The 15,000-nt window shown below is 39.4% G+C and overlaps 1 non-coding gene across 1 annotated transcript; it reads right to left on the reverse strand.

Annotated features, from left to right (window-relative positions):
• Window positions 1-726: 726 nt before the first annotated feature.
• LOC148568797 (small nucleolar RNA R71) lies at window positions 727-834 on the reverse strand. Its single transcript, XR_015881674.1, has one exon. It is a non-coding gene; the product is annotated as a small nucleolar RNA R71 (small nucleolar RNA).
• Between the last annotated feature and the right edge of the window lie 14,166 nt (window positions 835-15,000).

The raw sequence follows: 15,000 nt of genomic DNA on the forward strand, positions 1-15,000 counted from the left end.
ATCCTTCTATTTAAAGGACTAAGACTCCTCATCAAGGTGCAATTCGAACTCTATCCCTCTTGATAAGTTCGAATTCCCTCTTCTCCACCTCCTCCTTCTATTCTTCTTTTCCTCTGACACCTCAAGGAATCTCTATACTGTGACATAGAGGATTCCCTACTTTCTTGTTCTCTTCTCTTTCATATGAGCAGGAACAAAGATAAAGGCATACTTGTTCAAGCTGATCCTGAACCTGAAAAGACCTTGAAGAGAAAGCTAAGAGAAGCTAAAGAACAATTCTCTTTAGAGGGCCTAACAGAGCTCTTCAAAGAAGAAGAAACCATGGAAGCCGAAAACAACAACAATGCCAACAATACAAGGAAGGTGCTTGGTAACTTTACTGCACCTACTCCTGATTTCTATGGGAGAAACATCTCAATCCCTGCCATTGGAGCAAACAACTTTGAGCTTAAGCCTCAATTAGTTTCTCTAATGCAACAGAATTGCAAGTTTCATGGACTTCCATTGGAAGATCCTCATCAGTTCTTAGTTGAATTCTTGCAAATCTGTGACACTGTCAAGACCAATGGGGTTGACCCTGAAGTCTACAGACTTATGCTTTTTCCTTTTGCTGTAAGAGACAGAGCTAGAACATGGTTGGATTCACAACCTAAGGAAAGCCTGAACTCTTGGGAAAAGCTAGTCAATGCCTTTTTGGCAAAGTTCTTTCCACCTCAAAAATTGAGCAAGCTTAGAGTGGAAGTCCAAACCTTTAGACAGAAGGATGGTGAGTCCCTCTATGAAGCTTGGGAGAGATACAAGCAATTGATCAGAAGGTTCCCTTCTGACATGCTTTCAGAATGGAGCATCATAGGAATCTTCTATGATGGTCTGTCTAAACTATCCAAGATGTCATTGGATAGCTCTGCTGGAGGATCTCTTCATCTGAAGAAGACGCCTGCAGAAGCTCAGGAACTCATTGAAATGGTTGCAAATAACCAATTCATGTACACTTCTGAAAGGAATCCTGTGAATAATGGGATAACTCAGAAGAAAGGATTTCTTGAGATTGATACTCTGAATGCCATATCGGCTCAGAATAAAATATTGACCCAACAAGTCAATATGATTTCTCAGAGTCTGTCTGGAATGCAAGCAGCAACAGGCAATACTAAGGAAGCTTCTTCTGAAGAAGAAGCTTATGATCCTGAGAACCCAGCAATGGAAGAGGTGAATTACCTGGGAGAATCCTATGGAAACACCTATAATCCTTCATGGAGAAATCATCCAAATCTCTCATGGAAGGATCAACAGAGACCCCAACAAGGTTTCAACAACAACAATGGTGGAAGAAACAGGTTTAGCAATAGCAAGCCTTTTCCATCATCTTCTCAGCAACAGACAGAGAATTCTAAGCAAAACCCTTCTGACTTAACAATCATTGTCTCTGATCTAATCAAAACCACTCAAAGTTTTATGACTGAAACAAGGTCCTCCATTAGAAATTTGGAGGCACAAGTGGGTCAGCTGAGTAAGAAAGTTACTGAACTCCCTCCTAGTACTCTCCCAAGCAATACAGAAGAGAATCCAAAGAGAGAGTGCAAGGCCATAAACATGTCTCACATGACCGAACTTGGAGAGGAGGAAGAGGCAGTGATTCCCACTGAGGAAGACCTCAATGGACGTCTTCTGACCTCCATGGAGTTCCCTAATAAGGAACCATGGGAATCTGAGGCTCATACTGAGACCATAGAGATTCCATTAAATCTACTTCTGCCATTCATAAGCTCTGATGAATATTCTTCCTCTGAAGAGGATGAAGATGTCACTGAAGAGCAAGTTGCTAAGTACCTTGGAGCAATCATGAAGCTAAATGCCAAGTTATTTGGTAATGAGACTTGGGAGGATGAACCTCCATTGCTCATCAAAGAACTAAATGACTTGACTAGGCAGAGATTACTTCAAAAGGGACAGGACCCTGGAAAGTTCTCAATCCCTTGTACCATAGGCACCATGACCTTTGAGAAGGCTCTGTGTGACCTAGGGTCAAGCATAAACCTTATGCCTCTCTCTGTAATGGAGAAGCTAGGGATCATTGAGGTACAAGTTGCTAGAATCTCACTGGAGATGGCAGACAATTCAAAGAAACAAGCTTATGGACTTGTAGAGGATGTCTTGGAAAAGGTTGAAGACCATTTCATCCTTGCTGATTTCATAGTCCTAGAGACTGGGAAGTGTATGGATGAATCCATCATCCTTGGCAGACCCTTCCTAGCCACGGCAAAAGCTGTGATTGATGTTGACAGAGGAGAATTGATCATTCAAGTGAATGAAGACTCCCTTGTGTTTAAAGGTCAAGGATATCCCTCTGTCACCATGGAGAGGAAGCATGAAGAGCTTCTCTCAATACAGAGTCAAACAGAGCCCCCACAGTCAAACTCTAAGTTTGGTGTTGAACCCCCACATTCAAACTCTAAGTTTGGTATTGGGAGGTTCCAACATTGCTCTGAACATCTGTGAGGCTCCATGAGAGCCCACTGTCAAGCTATTGACATTAAAGAAGCGCTTGTTGGGAGGCAACCCAATCGTTACTATTCTATGATAGTTTTCTATTTTCTATTGTTATTTTATGTTTTCTTTAGGTTGATGATCATGTGAAGCCACAAAAATAATTGAAAAAGCAAAAACAAAGTGAAAAATAGAATGAAAAACAGAACACCCTGGAGGAGATAGTTACTGGCGTTTAAACGCCAGTAAAGGTAGCAGAATGGGCGTTACGCCCAGTCTGGCACCATTCTGGGCGTTTAACGCTAGAAAAGGGCACCAGACTGGCGTTTAACGCGAGGAATGGGCAAGAAGCTGGCATTAAACGCTAGAAATGGGCAGCAACCTGGAGTTTAACCCCAGGATTAACAGCAAGAGGCATTTTACACGCCACATGGTGCAGGGATGAGAAATCCTTGACACCTCAGGATCTGTAGACCCTACAGAATCCCCACCTACCCCACCTCTCTCTCTCTTCTTCACCCATTCACCAATCACCTCAATACCTCTTCCCCAAAAACCCTTCACCAATCCACATCCATCCATCATAAAACCCCACCTACCTCACCATTCAAATTCAAACCACTTTCCCACCCAAACCCACCCATAATGGCCGAACCATACCCCCTCCCCACTCCTATATAAACCCATCTTCACTCCTTCATTTTCACCCAACATACACACTACCTATCCCCCTTGGCCGACACATAAAGCCCCCTCCATCTCCTCTATTTCTTCTTCTTCTACTATCTTCTTTCTTCTTTTGCTCGAGGACGAGCAACCTTCTAAGTTTGGTGTGGTAAAAGCTAAAGCTTTTTGTTTTTCCATAACCATTTATGGCACCAAAGGCCGGAGAAACCTCTAGAAAGAGGAAAGGGAAGGCAAAAGCTTCCACCTCCGAGTCATAGGAGATGGAGAGATTCCTCTCAAGGGTGCGTCAAGACCACTTCTATGAAGTTTTGGCCAAGAAGAAGGTGATCCCCGAGGTCCCTTTTAAGCTCAAAAAGGGCGAATATCCGGAGATCCGACATGAGATCTGAAGAAGAGGTTGGGAAGTTCTCACCAACCCCATTCAACAAGTCGGGATCTTAATGGTTCAAGAGTTCTATGCCAATGCATGGATCACCAAGAACCATGATCAAAGTGTGAACCCGGACCCTAAGAATTGGCTTACAATGGTCCGAAGGAAATACTTGGATTTTAGTCCGAAAAATGTAAGGTTGGCATTCAACTTGCCCATGATGCAAGGAGATGCACACCCCTACACTAGAAGGGTCAACTTTGATCAAAGGTTGGACCAAGTCCTCATGGACATCTGTGAAGAAGGCGCTCAATGGAAGAGAGATTCAAGAGGGAAGCCGGTTCAACTAAGAAGGCATGACCTCAAGCCCGTGGCTAGGGGATGGTTGGAGTTCATCCAACGCTCAATCATTCCTACTAGCAACCGGGCCGAAGCTACTATAGACCGGGTTATCATGATACATAGCATCATGATTGGAGAAGAAGTGAAAGTTCATGAGGTTATATCCCAAGAACTCTACAAGGTGGCAGACAAGTCCTCCACTATGACAAGGCTAGCCTTCCCTCATCTCATTTATCACCTCTGCAATTCGGCTGAAATCGACATAGAGGAAGACATCCTCATTGATAAGGATAAGCCCATCACTAAGAAAAGGATGGAGCAAACAAGAGATCCCACTCATGGACAAGAGCATGAGAAATTTCCTCATCATGAAATCCCTGAGATGCCTCAAGGGATGCATTTTCCTCCACAAAATTATTGGGAGCAAATCAACACCTCCCTAGGAGAATTAAGTTCCAACATGGGACAACTAAGGGTGGAGCACCAAGAGCATTCCATCCTCCTCCATGAAATTAGAGAAGATCAAAGAACCATGAGAGAGGAGCAACAAAAGCAAGGAAGAGATATTGAGGAGCTCAAGCACTCCATAAGATCTTCAGGAGGAAGAACAAGCCGCCATCACTAAGGTGGACCCGTTCTTTTATTTCATTGTTCTTATTTTCTGTTTTTTTTTTCGAAAATTGTGCTCTATGTTTATCTATGTTTGTGTCTTTATTACATGATCATTAGTGTCTAAGTGTCTATGCCTTAAAGCTATGAAAATAAATCCATCACCTTTCTTAAATGAAAAATGTTTTTAATTGAAAAAGAAAAAGAAGTACATGAATTTTGAATTTTAAAACAGTTTAATTATTTTGATGTGGATGCAATGCTATTGTTTTTCTGAATGAATGCTTGAATAGTGCATATTTTTTAATTTGATTGTTTATGAATGTTAAAATTATTGGCTCTTGAAAGAATGAAAGGAAAAGGGGAAATGTTATCTGATGATCTGAAAAATCATAAAATTGATTCTTGAAGCAAGAAAAAGCAATGAAAAGCTTGCAGAAAAAAAGATATATGCGAAAAAAGCAAGCAGAAAAAGCCAATACCCCTTTAAACCAAAAGGCAAGGGTGATAAAAAGGATCCAAGGCTTTGAGCATCAGTGGATAGGAGGGCCCACAGGAATAAAATCCTGGCCTAAGCGGCTAAACCAAGCTGTCCCTAACCTTGTGCTTGTGGCGTGAAGGTGTGAAGTGAAAACTTGAGACTGAGCGGTTAAAGTCGAGGTCCAAAGCAAAAAGAAGAGTGTGCTTAAGAACCTTGGACACCTCTAATTGGGGACTCTAGCAAAGCTGAGTCACAATCTGAAAAGGTTCACCCAGTTATGTGTCTGTGGCATTTATGTATCCGGTGGTAATACTGGAAAACAAAGTGCTTAGGGCCACGGCCAAGACTCATGAAGTAGCTGTGTTCAAGAATCAACATACTTAACTAGGAGAATCAATAACACTATCCGGATTTTGAGTTCCTATAGATGCCAATCATTCTGAACTTCAAAGGATAAAGTGAGATGCCAAAACTGTTCAGAGGCAAAAAGCTAAAAGCCCCGCTCATCTAATTAATACTGATCTTTATAGATGTTTTTGGAATTCATTGTATATTCTCTAATTTTTATCCTATTTGATTTTCAGTTGCTTGAGGACAAGCAACAATTTAAGTTTGGTGTTGTGATGAGCGGATAATTTATACGCTTTTTGGCATTGTTTTTAGTATGTTTTTAGTATATTTTAGTTAGTTTTTATTATGTTTTTATTAGTTTTTAAATAAAAATCACTCTTCTGGACTTTACTATGAGTTTGTGTGTTCTTCTGTGATTTTAGGTATTTTCTGGCTGAAATTGAGGGATCTGAGCAAAAATCTGATTAAGAGGCTGAAAAAGGACTGCAGATGCTGTTGGATTCTGACCTCCCTGCACTCAAAGTGGATTTTCTAGAGATACAAAAGCCCAATTGGCACGCTCTCAATTGCGTTGGAAAGTAAACATCCTGGGCTTTCCAGCAATATATAATAGTCTATACTTTGCCCGAGATTTGATGGCCCAAACCGGTGTTCCAAGTCAGCCCAAGAATGCTGGCGTTTAACTCCAGAATTGGCACAAAAGCTGGAGTTAAACGCCCAAACTGGCACAAAAGCTGGTGTTTAACTCCAAGAAAAGTCTCTACACATGAAAGCTTCAATGCTCAGCCCAAGCACACACCAAGTGGGCCCGGAAGAAGATTTCTGCATTAATTACTCATTTCTGTAACCCTAGGCCACTAGTTTTCTATAAATAGGACCTTTTGCTATTGTATTTTCATCTTTGATAAGTCTTATGCTATCTTAGACACATTTGGGGCTGGCCTCACGGCCATGCCTGAACCTTGTTCTTATGTATTTTCAACGGTGGAGTTTCTACACACCATAGATTAAGGTGTGGAGCTCTGCTGTTCTTCATGAATTAATGCAATTACTACTGTTTTTCTATTCAATTCACGCCTACTTCTTCTCTAAGATATCACTTGTTCTTCAACTTGATGAATGTGATGATCCGTGACACTCATCATCATTCTCACCTATGAACGTGTTCCTGACAACCACCTCCGTTCTACCTTCGGTTGAGTGTGTATCTCTTGAGTTTCTGATCTAAGATTGGAACCTTCGTGGTATAGGCTAGAATTATTGGCGGCCATTCCTGAGATCCGAAAAGTCTAAACCTTGTCTGTGGTATTCCGAGTAGGATCTGGGAAGGGATGACTGTGACGAGCTTCAAACTCGTGATTGTGGGGCGTGTGACAGACGCAAAAGGATCAATGGATCCTATTCCGACATGATCAAGAACCGACAGCTGATTAGACGATGTTGTGACAGAGCATCAGGACCATTTTCACTGAGAGGACGGGATGTATCCATTGACAACGGTGATACCCAACATAAAGCTTGCCATGGAAAGGAGTATGAATGATTGGAAGAAGGCAATAGGAAAGTAGAGGTTCAAGGGGAACAAAGCATCTTCATACGCTTATCTGAAATCCACCAATGAATTACATAAGTATCTCTATCTTTATTTTATGTTTTATTCATCTTTTAATTATCAATCCTCCATCACCATTTGAATCTGCCTGACTGAGATTTACAAGATGACCATAGCTTACTTCAAGCCGACAATCTCCGTGGGATCGACCCTTACTCACGTAAGGTTTATTACTTGGACGACCCAGTGCACTTACTGGTTAGTTGTGCGGAATTGTGACAAAGTGTGATTCACGTTTGAGAGCTCCAAGTCTTTGGCGCCATTGTTGATGATCACAATTTCGTGCACCAGTGCACAACCTCCAAGGCATGTTCTTTATTAAGAATTGGATGGAATAGATCAAGAGGCAAGTTCCCTTGGTGATGATGATCATGAGTCAAGCCCTCCTAGTGATGAACTTGCATTCGGAACTGAACCCCTTGATTTTGAAGAACCTTCTCCAAGTGAATCTAAAAATGATGTGGAGGTAGACTTTTCTAAACCCCCAACTTATGACTTAAGTGATGGGGAAGAATTAGAAGAATTTGATCAGGGTGCAGTTGAAGTTGAAGAGGCTTGCAAAGAGGTGGAAGAACTCAGAGAAGAGCACAAGGGAGTGGAGCTTGTAAAGCCATTAGAAGCACCTCTCCCTAAGCCATCACCATCCATCCTTTCATTCAAGTGGGTAAACCTCTTATCTCTAAGATTTATAATCCCACTTGAATATGGTTTGTTTGAGACGGATGGTCAACTTAGAGCTCTTTGTGGCTTTAAGAGTAAGAGGGAGATGGTCAGTGATAAGAGTTGTCATGCAAGGTTCAATATGGTTGAAAGCTCTAAGTTGCATTGCAAGGATTGGTGTAGAGCTCAATTGAATGGGTCTAGGAAGTTGTTTAGACACTTCAGTGAGAATTCAGATTGCTTGCCACCTGGTTGGAACAATGATGATCAACACAAAGACGGGTGCAAAAGTAAGATTTGGGACCCCGGAATTCATTCTAGCAATCAACACTCTTGGGGACTTGTCACTTGCTTTAACTTGCTTGAAGGCTGTATGCACCTAGTTTGGGACCCCAGAGGCTACTGGAAGTACAAACATTGGCGGGAATTCCTAGATGAGCTCAAGCGCAAGCCGCCATGACATGGAGCTCACCAAATGTCCAACTTAAGGACTTTAACTAAAAGTGCTAGGTGGGAGACAACCCACCATAGTATGATCGTTCTTTTTCAGTCTCAATTTTATTTTACTCTGTTTTCTTCTTAGTTTTATCTTATTCTATTTTTATTAGTGCTCATTCATCATGTTTGCATTAGCATCTGCATTCTGCATTCTGCATTAAAAAAAATCAACCCACGCGTGGGCGTCGATATCAATTCGACGCTTCCATCCAATGAATAGAGAGTTGTGATGGAATCGTGCGGCTGGTATGCTAGGCGCACAACCAGACCCACGCGTATGCATGACTCACGCGTACGCGTCCCATGCGTTATTGCCAATGATGACACTTACGCGTGGAATGAAAAAATTGGCTAAAAGGTGAATTAGACAGAAAGTTGTGCGGCCACTGTGCTGGAAGTGTGCGAGTCGTCATGCGTACGCGTGACCGACGCTCACGCTTCATTGTGCGATTTTTTTGCCATCCACGTGTACGCCTGGACGACGCTTATGCGTTGCATGGCTGATTCAGTTTTCACGCTTACGCGTGATGCACGCACACGCGTCGTGCCCTGTTTTTAAATTCTTACTTCTTTTTTCTCTCCTTTCTCCTTTTTCCCTCCTCTTTTCTTACCTTCTTCTTCTTCATTTCTTCAACTTCTCATCCCTATTATTTTCCATTCTATTTTACTTAATTTATCTGGATACTTTCATTCATTGCATTTCAATTGTGTGCATGTTTTTATTTTTGCATTAGTGTTAAATTTTCTTATTCAACTGTTACATCTTTTCTTGAATTATCCTGGTGCTTCATGGCTTGTTCTATTCTGATTGGGTATTATTATTCATAAGTCAATGCTATTCTTCTATGATATTTGCGTTCCATTTGCATTGATGTGCACTTATACTGTCTTTCATTACCCACACTCTCTTCCCATTGTTGCAATTCTTGCACTATTGATATGTCATCTGCTTCTACTATCTTCTCACTTGCATGTTGTAGCTACCATGTAATTGCGACCCTTATTATTCGGCATTAACCCATCCATACTCTATTTGTTTTCTTATCTTCATTTCTGGGTTACTTTTCTTCCTTTTTCTCTTCTTTCAGGATGGTCATCAAGAAGGGAAATAGAAGAACTTCTATATGGGGCAACAGACAAGTCCCTCTGCACAGCCTTTGTAGAAAAGCATCAGTTGGAACAACCCATCCACTGGCACATCTTAGCATGCACCGAAGACGGTGCAATCTTTAAGTGTGGGGAGGTCGATACCGACTTTCGGGGGTTAGTTACCTTCTTTTCAACACCAATGTTTAATTTTCTTTATTAGTTCATGGTTGCATTTGCATGTTTGATTATATGTTTGTTTGATTTTTGGGCTTATTTAACCACTGATTGGTTAAAGTAATGAGTTTCTTTTCAAGACCCTTTTTTTTTACAATATTTTACTAATTTAAATTAAAAATTTGTGTTAAACTTGTTTGAGGATTGTAATTTGGAACATGAATTATAGCTAAGAACACACAACCTACGAGATTTGAGCTTAATTACATGGTTACATTATTTAACCATAATATTTTATTCTTGTGTGTTTTCTTTCTCTATAATTGCAATCTTTACTTTGTTCCATTCTATATGTCCAGTGTTTAGTGTATTTACATGCTTGCATATGATTGAGGCCATCAATTGTTATTAGCTCACTTATCCCAAATAGCCTACCTTTTCAATCACCTTTATTTGCCACCTTGAGCCTTTTAATCCCCATTTGTTCTATATTTTACCACGTCACTAGCCTTAAGAAGAAAAATAATTAATTACATAAATTGAATCTTTGGTTAGCTTAAGATAGAGATTGTGTATCGATTAAGTATGGAGAACTGTGGGAACTTGGGTTGATAAAAGTGTACAATGTTTCATTGACAGAATATTGGGAATTTGGGTGCATACTCATATGAGACCAGAAAAATTAAAAACTCATGTGCATTGATATGTTATGTTTGCTTTCATGATGAAAAAAAAACCCAAAAATATTCAAATAAATAAATAAATAAATAAATAAGGGGACAAAATTACCCCAATGCTAAGTTTAAAATAAAAGATCAATGCATATGTGGTGAAACTAAAGAAAAGTTGATACATGAGTATGTGATGCAAAAGTGGGAATTATGGGTAACTAGGCATGATTTTAGAGTTATATAGAGTGTGTGAATGTTAGGTGAGAATTTAGGTTAGTCAAAGATTCATATTTTAGCTCACTTGGCCATACATGTACCTTTACGCTTACCTTAGCCTCGTTACAACCTTGAAAAGACCTTATGATGTTTGCATTGGTACATTAAATATTTGTTGATTGGTTAGATGAAGAACAAAGTTTTAGAAAGCATGACTAGATAAGAATAGAGTGAATTAACCCTAGACACTTGAGCGAATAGAGTGCATATACACTACCAGTGAGGGTTCAATGCTTGATTCTGTGTTCCCTGCTTTCATGAGCTATCTTCTTACAAGTTTACTTGCCTCTTATTATATGATTTGAATTAGTGGAATCTGATTTATATTTGTCTTGGATAACTTGTTTACTTTTAACCAAGTAGGCAGAGACATCTTAGCATATAGTTGCATTCATATATAGGTTGCATTTCATGAGTCTTACTTTTTCCCATTCATTCTTTTGATCTCCTTGAGCTCAGCATGAGGACATGCTAATGTTTAAGTGTTGGGAGATTTGATGCACCACTATTTTGTGGTACATCTTGTGCTTAATTGAGTGGATTTTGTCCACTAAACTCACACTTATTCATATAAATTGCATGATTTTACAATTCCTTCCCAATTTTGTTCTATGATTGAAAACTTACTTCCTAAGCCTTTAAATTGTTATTTTTAATGTCCTTTCATACCATTCGATGCCGTGATCTGTGTGTTCAGTGTTTTCAGGCTTTATAGGGCAGGAATGGCTTAGAGGATGAAGAGGAAGCTTGCATAAATAGAACGAACACAAGAAATAAAGGAGACAATCAGCGAGCATCGACGCGCACGCATGGCTCGCGCGTGCGCGTGATCTGGAGAAATTCACAGTGACGCGTGTGCGTACCTAACCCACACGCGTGATAAGCAAGATTGCACAGTACCGCGTGCGCGTACCTGACGCGTACGCGTGACACGCGAGGACGACCAGCGACGCGTGCGCGTGACTGACGCATACGCGTGACATGCGCTACCTGCAGAAATCGCAGAAAATGCTGGGGGCGATTTTGGGCTGAGTTTGGACCTAGTTTTCGGCCCAGAAATGTAGACTAAAGCCTAGGGACAAGCAGAAACTCAACACACATTGAAACATACTTTTATTTGCATAATTTTGAGGTTTAGATGTAGTTTGGAGAGAGAGAGAAGCTCTCTCCTCTCTCTAGGTTTTAGGATTTCTCTTAGTTTTAGGTTTATTTCTTCTCAATTCCAGGTTCAATGTTCCTTTAATTTAGTTTCTCTTCTACTTTTATTTGCTCTAGTGTTCTAGTTTATTTATTTTCCCAAGTTAATTTATGAATTTCTCATGTTAGATTTGATTTTCTGTTTAATACACTTTGAGGTATTTCATGTTTATGCTTGTTTTCTTCTATTTATGTTATTGATGCTTTCAATTTAAGTTAGAGTTCTCTCCTTTTGGCATTGGTTGAGTAATTGGAGACTCTTGAGTTATCAAACTCCTTCGTTGATTGATAATTGGAATTTGCTGGTTGATTTGGATCCCTCTAAAGCTAGTCTTTCCTTAGGAGTTGACTAGGACTTGAGGAATCAAATTAATTTGTCCACTTGACTTTCCTTTATTTAGTAAGGGTTAACTAAGTGGGAGCAATGAACAATTCTTATCACAATTGATAAGGATAACTAGGATAGGACGTCCAGTTCTCATACCTTGCCAAGAGTTTTCTAGTTATTAATTTTACTTTCTTGTAATTTACTTTCCTTGTTCCCTATTTCAAAATCCCAAAAAGATACTTTTCCATGACCAATAATAAATTATACTTCCCTGCAATTCCTTGAGAGACGACCCGAGGTTTAAATACTTCGGTTTATATTTTTATTGGGTTTGCTTAAGTGACAACCAAAACTTTTGTACGAAAGGATTCTCTGTTGGTTTAGAAACTATACTAGCAACGAGAACTTATTTGTGAAATTCTTTACTAGCAGAAATCTGTTTGTCACTTCCTTCTATGGAATTGTGAAAATCTTGGGGGGGGGGAGGGAGGGAGAGGAGGGGAGGATGAAGTCTCTGAAACTACAAAATAATTTCCATCCTCCATCCCTTAAAAGTTCAAAAGCTCTCTCTCTCAACCCGATGTTTTCTTTCAATATTTTTCTTTCTTATTTCCTATTATCCATCCCTCGAAAGTTTAAAAGCTCTCTTTTTCAACCCTGTGTTGACTTTCATGATTTTTCTTTCTTATTTCCAGGAATTTTGCAATAGTCTTTGTTATCAGTTACCACTTTCTCTCTTTCCACCACCTCCAACCCTAATTCTTCTTCTTTTGTATTCTGATACATTCTTTTGTATTCTGATACCTTCTCTTCCTCCAATTTCTCTCCAATTTCTTTTGTGAAATGCTCGGGGAGGGGGGTTACAAAGCCTCTGAAACTACTAAGTAATCTCCATCCTCCATCCCTCGAAAGTTTGAAAGCTCTCTATCTCAACCCTGTGTTGTTTTTCATACTTTTTCTTTCTTATTTCCAAGCATTTTGTAATAATCTCTGTTACCAGTTACCGCTGTCTCTCTCTTTCTACCACCCCCAAGCCCAATTTTTCTTATTTTGTATTCTGATACCTTCTCTTCCTCAATTGTCTCTCAAAAGATTAAACCATTACCTTCTATACAACAACCCATTTTCTACTTGCTCCTCAAATTTTACCCCTAATGCCTTCTTTTTTAAGCCCAATTGCTTCTCAATAAGAGTGGTTTCACTTTCAACAAGTAAGCACCCAGTTGTAGTTTGGTGTATCTTGAGCCTACTTTCACACACCTCTATTACTCTTTAGGAGGCATCCACCCCAGATAAACTACCTACCCCCAGTTTCCCCTGGTTTTAGCTAATTCAGTTATTCCAAATAAAAAAATTTTTAAGATGGTTCTTAAATCACTTATTATAGTATTTAAAATATAATTTAATTCGATTATAGAATTATGTTATTTATATATAATGTATTATATAAATTTTTGTATGAGCATTCCCCGTGTGATCCTAGTGTGATCCCCGTGCATCGCACGGGTCACTTACTAGTATTCACACTATAGTATCCCCATTTCTAGATCAGTTTTCCAACCCATTCTCAGTTAATACAGCAACTGATACACTTGTAAACTTCGACGCTATTGTCCTTTCATCCTTGCCAATACCGTTGTTGTCACCATAGCTCTTTTGAAGATTGGCTTCGCCGCAAACATCGGCTACGTCTTTAGAGACAACCTCTCTGAGAAAACCCGGTCATACGCCATAGCCATTTTTGGGATCGGATTTTGGATGTTTGACACGTCGCTTAACATGATCGAGGCCCCCTTCAAAGCCTTCCTTGATGACCTTGCCGCCAGTAACCAATAAAAGATACTAGCATACACATTCTTCTCATTCTTCATGGTAGTGGGAAGCATGCTAGGTTACTTAGCCACATTTTTTAGGAGATTCGAGGATATATTCCCATTCACGGTGACAAAAGCATGTAACTGGCTCTGCACATGGGGGAGGAACACGCAACCCATTGGGAGAGGAGTGTTATTAATTGCTCGTTAGCCTAAATCTAAGTTTGAAAGAAGAAAGCCATTTTCTTTTCATTTTACGTTATGAAGGTGATTGTAACTGGAAAGATGATTTATGACCTACGCTTCTGATGAGCGGATAATTTATACGCTTTTTGGCATTGTTTTTAGTATGTTTTTAGTATATTTTAGTTAGTTTTTATTATATTTTTATTAGTTTTTAAATAAAAATCACTCTTCTGGACTTTACTATGAGTTTGTGTGTTTTTCTGTAATTTCAGGTATTTTCTGGCTGAAATTGAGGGACTTGAGCAAAAATCTGATTCAGAGGCTGAAAAAGGACTGCAGATGCTGTTGGATTCTGACCTCCCTACACTCAAAGTGGATTTTCTGGAGCTACAGAAGCTCAATTGGCGCGCTCTCAATTGCGTTGGAAAGTAGACATCCTGGGCTTTCCAGCAATATATAATAGTCCATATTTTGTCCGAGATTTGATGGCCTAAATAGGCGTTCCAAGTCAGCTCCAGAATTCTTCCTACATTTTTCGAATTTATACATATTGTTCTTCATTGATCTTCAAGTTGTTCTTGATGATTTCATTGCTCTGATCTTTAAATTCTCTTGTTTTGTATGTTTTGTTGTTTCTCATATGCATTCTCAATTTGTTAGTGTCTTCTATATGAAAATTTTTAAGTTTGGTGTCCTGCATGCATTGTTTATTTGATCTTAGTTGCATTTTTATTGTTTCTCATCATCAAAAAAATTCAAAAAATATTTTTAAATTGTGTCTTTTCAAGTCAATAATACAGAGAATTGAAGATTCAGAACATTCAGCAGAGGAATCAAATAGAAAAAGCTGGGCGTTCAAAACGCCCAGTGAAGAAGGAAAACTAGCGTTTAAACGCCAGCCAGGGTACCTGGCTGGGTGTTTAACGCCCAAAAAGGTAGAGATTTGGGCGTTAAACGCCACCATTCTGGGCGTTTAACGCCAGGATGACACTAGAGGGAAGATTTTGTTTTTAATTCACATTTTTTTCAAGTTTTCATATTTTTTCAAAATCAAATCTTTTTCAAATCATATCTTTTCAATCATATCTCTTTCAAAATCAATTTCTTTCCATTTTATATTTATTTTTACTATTTTCAAAAATCCTTGCTTCAATTAAAGATTTACTTC

The sequence above is a fragment of the Arachis ipaensis genome, chromosome B4 (genome assembly GCF_059453495.1).
Source record: "Arachis ipaensis isolate K30076 ecotype BB chromosome B4, ASM5945349v1, whole genome shotgun sequence".
NCBI classification, from domain to species: domain Eukaryota; kingdom Viridiplantae; phylum Streptophyta; class Magnoliopsida; order Fabales; family Fabaceae; genus Arachis; species Arachis ipaensis.